Genomic DNA, 8,776 nt, shown 5'->3' with positions numbered 1-8,776 from the left:
CAACCGCCCTATCCGCCCTGCTCTGTTCGTGACAGGGGAAGGCGCCCCAACCCCCTGATCAGCCCTGCTCTGTGCCTGATAGGGGGGAGTTCCCCAGCCCCCTGATCGCCCTGCGGCTCTGTGTGTTACAGGGGACTGGGCCACAACCTCCCTATCATCCCTGCTCTGTTCGTGACAGGGGAAGGCACCCCAACCCCCTGATCAGCCCTACTCTGTGCCTGATATGGGGGAGCTCCCCAACCCCCTGATCACCCTGCGGCTCTGTGTGTGACAGGGGGCGGCGCCCCACCCCCCCGACACACACACACTCACACACACAGGCCCTGCTCTGTATGTGACAGGGTAGAGCCATAACCTTCCCATGGGCCTTGCCCTGAGTGTGAGAGTGGTGGCGACCCAACACCCTGATTGGCCCTGCTCTGTGGGTGATAGAGGGCAGCCCCCCAACCCCCTGATGGGCCCTGCTCTGTGCATGACGGGGGTGGCGCCACAACCTCCCCATCGACCCTGCCTTGAGTGTGACAGGGGGCGGTGCCCCACCCCCCAATCGGTCCTACCCTGAGCGTGACTGAGGGTGGCGCCACAACCTCCCCATCGACCCTGCCTTGAGTGTGACAGGGGGCGGTGCCCCACCCCCCAATCGGTCCTACCCTGAGCGTGACTGAGGGTGGCATCACAACCTCCCAATCCGCCCTGCTCTGTGCATGACAGGGGGCAGCACCCCAACTCCCCAATCGGGCCTGCTCTGAGCCCGACCAGGGGCTGCACCTAGGGATTAGGCCTGCCCTCTGCCACCCGGGAGCAGGCCTAAGACAGCAGGTCGTTATCTCCCGAGGTGTCCCAGACTGTGAGAGGGCACAGGCCACGCTGAGGGACCACCCTCCCTCCCAAGTGCACAAATTTTTGTGCACCAGGCCTCTAGTCATTGAGATAAAATCATACTCCAGGAAGAAGCATTATACTTGCTTTATGGGCTTATTTGAGTGTCTATGACACATTGCCCCTGGAAAGTGTGAGTTCTACAGTTTAGACTGAAACTCTCGAGAGATGATGGTAGCAATTCTCTTCTCTTCCTCATTCTTTTTTTTTTTAATTACTTTATTTATTTAATTTTTTAATCCTCAACTGAGGATATTTTACCATTGATTTTTAAAGAGAGTAGAAGAGAGAGGGAAAGACACAGGGAAATATAGATGTGAGAGAAACACATTCATTGATTGGCTGCTGTAGGAGTCCCAACCAGGGCACTGGCCAGGAAGGATTCACCCTTTCCTGGGTTTAGGATTCATTAGAAGTCCCTCTTTGACCTCCTTGGTCAGTGTGGCTCAGTTGGTTGAGCATCATCCCATGCACCAAAAGGTTGCCAGTTTGATTCCTGGTCAGATCAAACCTCTGGTATTGGTTTGATCTTTGGTCTGGGTGCCAATAGGAGGCAATCAATAGATATTTCTCTCTCACATCAATGTTTCTCTCTCCTTCTCGCTCTCTCTCTCTCCCACTCTCCCTTCCTTTCTGTCTAAAATCAATATAACATATTTTTTAAAGTCCATCTTCTTCATAGGCTTCCTATCTTACTGTCTCATCTCAGTGAACTGGAGCTCCTATTCCTTTCCCATGGATGCTACATTTCCTTTTAGGGAGGACGTTGGTATATCTTAATGGTCCCTGTGTGCCAGGACCTAGCACAATGCTTTGTACCCAGAGGAGTTTATTTAATGTTTGTTATTCATTTAATTAATAAATGAATTAGAGTGTGAATGGATAGTGCAATGCTATGACTGATAGAAAGGTAAGTACTGAGTGAGTCTTGAGGGATAGGAAAAAATGTTCGGGGCTGGAAGTTGTGTTCAGGAAACTTAGAATGATTTTCCAAAGGAATAGCTTGACAAGAAATGTGAGATTCATGAGGAAAAGAAAATATGCAATTTAGGTGACTGAGGATACCTGATTCATGATGCCCTGTCCTTTTAGCCTAATTTGTGTTTTTAGCCTAATTTGCCCCACCATACCTTTTGCCCTTGGCAGGAACCTTTGTTAGTAGAGATGATGATGGGCTTGGGACCCTGTAGCTGGTCTTCATGCTGGGTCTGGGACTGACACCACTGACCCTGGCTCAAAGGACAACAGATAAAACTCTTCCTGGCCCAGCACTATGATGCCAATCCAAGTGGCCACAATGGCAGATACTTTGAAACCATGATGAGGAGATGTGGCCTAACTTCACTCTATAAAGACACCAGTAACAACATCAAGGTCATCTGTGAAGATGACAATGGAATGCCTTACAAAAATTTCAGAATAAGCAGTTCTCCTTTCCAGGTCACTACTTGCAGGCATAAAGAGGGTCCCCCTGAACCCCTGACGATGCACAGCCACATAAGGGTTCTGGGACATAGATATTGCCTGCGAACATGGCTTGCCTGTCCCTTTGATGAGTCCTTTAACCGCCATAGCCAGCAAGACCCTGGCCCAGAGTTGGCTCTGCTCTCCATTCCTGGCATCTTCCCCACACACTCCAAAACAGTGGTGACTACATTCATTGGCAGGGGCCCAGAACATGAGCTGCCTGGATCTTTTGTTTTCTGTTTTACAATATGTTAATAAATAAAAATGTCTCTGAAATCAGTAAGAATCAAAGTCTTCTCATCAATTCTTGACTTACTGATTTTTCCCCATTTTCTCTACTCAGCTGCCCCCAGAGAGGGGGGCATGGAACACAAATAAGCATTTTCCCTCTGAGTTAGCTCCTTCTCAGTCAATAGGGAGGTAAACTTTCCCTTCCTGTGAGTGTAAGGATGTTAAATTCATTTTACAGAGAGAAATTGGAAATGCCAGAGCTCATGGCTGCTAAGCAAAATTTTCAAGAGGAGCATATTGTTCTGGCTGTCAAATAAGCCAATATTAGTTTTACAAAAGTTAAACTTTGAGAAATAGTGTTTAGAACTAAATACCAACAAATTAATTAACTTTCTATCTACCTTCTTCTTAATCTCTCTCTCTCTCTCTCTCTCTCTCTCTCTCTCTCTCTCTCTCTCCCTCTCTAACACACACGTACACGCACACACACACACACACACACACACTCCTGAATGAACACCAACATTCACTCCTAGTATGCACCTCTTGTCTTAGGCAGGAGGTAATTTTGAGTTGCTGTGACTAGACTGCTCCCAGGGTATTCTCCTGGTTATTTCATATAGAGATTAAAAATTTGATTACTTTCCATTATTTTCTCTTGAATCTTTTACTTTACCAATGGGGGTCGGGCAACTTTGAGGTCTTTGGGAATTTATAGAAAGATTCCGAGCTTATCCCTTATCCTTCTTTGTTTGGGGGGCATGGAACACAAATAAGCATTTTCCCTCTGAGTTAGCTCCTTCTCAGTCAATAGGGAGGTAAACTTTCCCTTCCTGTGAGTGTAAGGATGTTAAATTCATTTTACAGAGAGAAATTGGAAATGCCAGAGCTCATGGCTGCTAAGCAAAATTTTCAAGAGGAGCATTTTTATTTATAAAGTAGTTGTTAATAAATTACAATTATGAATCACTAGTTTTGCTATCCTGTGAATATATGACTGCAGTAATTGCAGTATTCACAATGGTGCCCTCTCCTGCTGCCTACATTACCCTGAAAGGGGCCAAAAGCCTTGCTTCTTCAACTCTCAGGTTATGGATCAGTGTGCAGGTGCTTCCAGCCTAGACTTATTGAAAGTATTTAAATTTATGGAGGAAGAAATGGGAAAGTAAATTACTGGTTCACACTCAGCACATGAATCTTTCTTCCTTTAGTGAACCTATTTCAAACTTCATATCACTGTCATTTCATAAGAAAGTAGGAAAAAGAGTTTTCCAAATCTCTTAATGGAAAATTTGCCTTATTGTAAAATCCCAAAACCCCTTAGGAAGTGAGAAAGGTCCAGATTTTGGTAGAATATTTGGACCCTTTTCTCAGGGTCTCCAAACAGTACCTTCACCTTTATATGATGCAAGATGACTTCCATAGATATCATTGACCTACTCAAGGCCTTGATAAGAAAGGCCAAAGGTATGGATCATTATGATATTGAGTGTGCCATAGCTGTGAAAACACATATCTTCTCCAAACATCTGTGTAGAGTATTATCATTGTATTCTCTGCTCTGGTGTTAGGGCAAATGACTCTTTATTAGGAAATCACATGACAGTGGGATGGGGCTGCTTGCTGACCTGCTGATGGAACTAGCAGCTGGGTAGCCAAGCCTAGCACTTTTGTTCTGGGTCTATTGTACTCTCACAACCTAAAGCTGCTTACAATGAAATGTCATGTGTAAGGCAAGTCAATCTTTATCTCAGTCTTTATTTGAGGAATTGAAGTACTGGTCAACTTTGCAAGGAAAAGAAAACAAAAACCTCAAAATGCCCAAGCCCTTTGAAGAGTAGTGATATGCAAGGAAGAAAATTCCTCTCAATGTGAAGAGGAAAATTTTCTGTAGGAACACAGCATAAATTCGAGTAGCTGAGATATTTCAACTTAAAAAAAGCCTTCTAATTTGGAAGGAGTACAGGTACTCTACACAATAAGGGAGAGGGGAATAATAATATACACAATGTGGTGTAGTCATTCATTATTTTATCCAGATTGAAGGAAGTAAAGGAAACCAAGAAAAATGGAAATTGCAAAAATGACCATTGCCAACACTTACTGAGCACTTACCATGAACCTGGCATTATGATAAGCACTTAACATTGATTTTATCATTTATTCCTCATAACAGCCCTAAGAGGTAGGTATTATTCTACTCACTTACTTATGAGGAATAATGCTGAGAGAGGTTAAGTAATTTTCCCCAGATCATATAGTTAAAGTGGCAGAACTAGTTCTTTGGGGTCACAGTATCAAAAGTTCTTATTGAGAATCAATATGGTAGAGTGGAGAGAGCCTTTGAGGCAAGCTCTGACCAAAAAGTATGTGTTGGGATAGTTTGGGGATCATTTCATTTTCTGTTACAGCTAGAGTCTTGAGATACACCCATTGATGGCTACATTGGACTTCTGTTGGCAAATATTTGTTGATGTCTTATTAAATTAGTTGGTTATTGTGGCTGAGGCTGTGGGTTTGCTCTTGCATGAATTGTTTAGGTCTTCTCTGTAACCAGTTATCTTTCTAAATCATATCTTGGACACAAAGAAGCAGGATGAAAACAAGCTAGACAAAACCATGCAAAATCAGAAGTGCAAGATTACCCATGCAAGATTAGATATGGGGAAAATAACCCAAAGTACATTGTTGTGATGAAGCTATTACCCAAGTGCTCAGTGTACCCTCAGAAATTCTATCCATTAGTCTAAGGATGAGGAGTTAATCAGCATCATTTCTCCCTGTTACTCTTCTTCCCACAACTGTTCCCTTCTCTCTCTTCCTAAGTCCATATCTCATATCTATAGCTGTAGGCACTGGTATGTGACATAAAGCCTTCTAGCCTTTTGTATACAAGCAAAAGGCGGCTGTGACTATGAGAGATAGCACTTTAGAGAATTAAGTTATGTTTGAAACTGGTATGCAGGCCCCTCATCGGCCATTTCAGTCACCCAGACAGTGTGACCTGCCATCATGAAGCTTCTTTGAAAACAGATGATAGTAGTACCCATATTCATCAAACTAGGACTTCAGCTAATATCGGCCCTTGGACTGCATGTGTAGAAATGGGCCTGTATGACCCTCAAAAAAACAATCCTCTCTGTTTTGGTTGCTCACTTCCTGTTGAGTCAGAGATTAATTTTATTTGCTCTAGTACAGCGATTTTCAACAGGTATGCCACCAAAATTTTTAAAACCTGCAGTATCCGACTAGTCAGGAAACTGACCACTTTTCCCTTAGATTGTCAAATTAAAAAAAAATAACAACCAACACGATAGCTGCCTGGTGTGAATGAATCAAAATGATATCAATTTTTTTATTATATTGACAAATAATATATTTTTGGTGTGCTTCAGAATTTAATAATTAGTTTATGTGTGCCACGAGATGAAAAAAGTTGAAAATCGCTGCTTTCATGAGTCAGCCCTGCCTCATTGCCATGGTCAAGGAGATTCACAGTTCATGAGTTCATGCCAATCCCAGGAGTGACCGTCAGATGGCAGCATCTAGCTAGTTGGTGTTGGTGAGTGATTCCCACTTCTACCCTATCCCACCCATGATTAAACTCTGTTACTAAAGAGAAGCAACTCTGAACATAAATGTCTTGAAAATCCTGAATATTTGGCGAGTGGAAAGAGAGGCTGTAGAAGATGTGGAAAAGCACTGATTTAAGACTCAGATAGGTCTTGGTTCCTTCCTTTCCTCAGTCAACAGAAGCAAGGTTCTGACACAATATGGCAATGCTTTCTTTGTTGTGGCTCTGAAGGTTTTTGTTTAGCTTTGTGGTTTTGTTTTGTTTTTTTTAAAAAAAAAGGTCTATTAAGCATATGCTTATTTTACGCTGCCAAAAATGCCAACAAAATGATTCTGCAACTAGAGTGGACAGCAAACTAAAAACAGCTATTGAGAAGAAAGACACAGCATGAAGGATACATGCATGATGATGGATTATATCACCAGGGCCTAGTTTTTAGGCTGTGCATAGAAACAGAAAGGAAAAAAGTCACAGTCCGAGTCCTCTTTTGTAGAGATTGTGCTGTTGAGATTTATTTTCTAAATTTCTTTTATCAGTCAATTCCACAAGTCTGGGAAACACCTTCATTCCCTATACCAGTGGTCGGTAAACTCATTAGTCAACAGAGCCAAATATCAATACTACAACGATTGAAATTTCTTTTGAGAGCCAAATTTTTTAAGCTTAAACTATATAGGTGGGTACACTGTTATTAACTTAATTAGGGTACTCCTAAGGCTTAGGAAGAGCCACACTCAAAGGGCCGAAGAGCCGCATGTGGCTCACGAGCCCCAGTTTGAAAGGGCCAAAGAGCCGCATGTGGCTCACGAGCCCCAGTTTGCCAACTATGGCCCTATACCCATATCATTTCTTCATTCATTAGTTCCCTTGTTTTGTTTATTAGTGTATTCAACCAATATTTACTATTTTCAGAGCACTTTGGCTGGATACTTCATTTTTTACTTTTTTAAAATAGGATTTATAAGATTTCAAAAAAAACCAAAACAACCCAGCTCAATTTTAATATCATTAAAAGAATGCCAACGGGTGGAAAAAGTGAAGGAATTAAAAACTACAAAAGGGCCAGTTTTAAAAATAGCCATGGGGATGCCAATTTAGCATGAGGAATATAGTCAAGAGCATTGTAATAATTAAGTATGGTGTCAGATGGGTGCTAGACTTATGTGGTGATCACTCCATGGGGATTATAAATGTTTAATCACTGTGTGGTACACCTGAAACTAATATAGTATATGTCAAGTGTAATTGAAAATTTTTTTAATTTAAAAAAAGAATAGACATATGAGAGGAAAGGCTAACCCTAAATGTTACTCTAACCTTTCCCCACACCTTCTTAAATTTCAAGATGTAAGGAATGAATATCAGTTTACAAACTCCCATTGGCATATCCCATCTATCCAAACCTTTGGGAATCAAAGTCTCCAGGGAAACAAACACTCTCCTAAGATCACATGACTAGAAAATTTCCTCAAGAGACAGACAACTCTAGTTTCATTTAGATCTGCCTTTTCTCCCTTTTCACACCCTGACCATACAGGACATACAAACTTGGTCATCCAGCCCGTCAGTCTCTGCCTTGAGTCACTGTACTGGCTACAGCACCATCTCCCTATAAAAGAGAAAAGTTCCTTCTTTCAGAGAAGATCATGTTTGCAAACTTTTTACTCTTTGGGAAGCAGTGATGAGAAAAGTTGTGAGCAGAGAAGTGGGAGGAAAGAGTAGACTATAGAGTTGACAAATATTAGATTGCCATTCTCCACACCTCTCTGGTGTCTATTTGTTACCTTCCTTTCTCCTTCCCCTTGGTTTCTCCCCAGGTGCCTCCAAGGCAGTGATGGCTCTCCTGAAGACCCTTTCATTGCTTCTGCTCTCGCTGCTGACCCTGCTGGGGCTGGGGCTGGTGCAGCCCTCCTATGGCCAGCCCATGTACCAACGATTCCAGCGGCAACATGTGGATCCTACAGTGACAGGTGGCAACAACTCGTACTGCAACAAGACGATGCAAACACAGGGGATGACCAGGCATACATGCAAGCAATTCAACACCTTCATCCACGAAAACATCGGGACCATTAACAACATCTGCAGGGCCCGCACTATCCCGTGCAAGAATAGGCAAAGATGAACTGCCATGCGGGTGTAGTGAGAGTCACAGACTGCATAAATACAGGAGGTTCCCCACCCAAGAACTGCAGATATCAGGCCACTGCCAGCTCTAGGCGTGTTGTCATCGCCTGTGATGGTAACCCCCTGGTGCCTGTGCACTTTGACAGCTAGATGCTACTCTGCAGGGGTTATGACCCCATGGTGGACCTTTTACTTATTCCTTGAATTGCAATGAGTAATGCATTTGAGCTATCTCAGGCTCTGCCTCCTCTGCTTATTACTCCCTTTTCTCTATATAATCCATTCTGTTAAATGCATCAAAGAGAAATGGAGACATAAACCTATAATGGGACTGGGCTTTCTGTAATAAAATGTTCGATAAACTCTTCTGTTTCCTTTTATAATACTGGTCAGCTTAGCTCTCTCAGATCCTATCCTCTGGAATGTAGTCATTATATGTATGATATAACATTTCAAGTATTTTAAGGTGCTTCCATCTCCATTTTCTCATTTTAATAC

General features: G+C 42.7%; 1 pseudogene; it reads left to right on the top strand.

Moving 5' to 3' along the window:
- The window catches only part of LOC102753553, a 12,551-nt pseudogene extending 3,783 nt beyond the window's left edge, over positions 1 to 8,768 (top strand).
- Positions 8,769 to 8,776: the final 8 nt, after the last annotated feature.

Source organism: Myotis davidii, unplaced genomic scaffold (assembly GCF_000327345.1).
Source record: "Myotis davidii unplaced genomic scaffold, ASM32734v1 scaffold3054, whole genome shotgun sequence".
NCBI classification, from domain to species: domain Eukaryota; kingdom Metazoa; phylum Chordata; class Mammalia; order Chiroptera; family Vespertilionidae; genus Myotis; species Myotis davidii.
The sequence above is the reverse complement of the archived record's forward strand: the minus strand, read 5'-3'. Positions and strand labels throughout refer to the sequence as shown.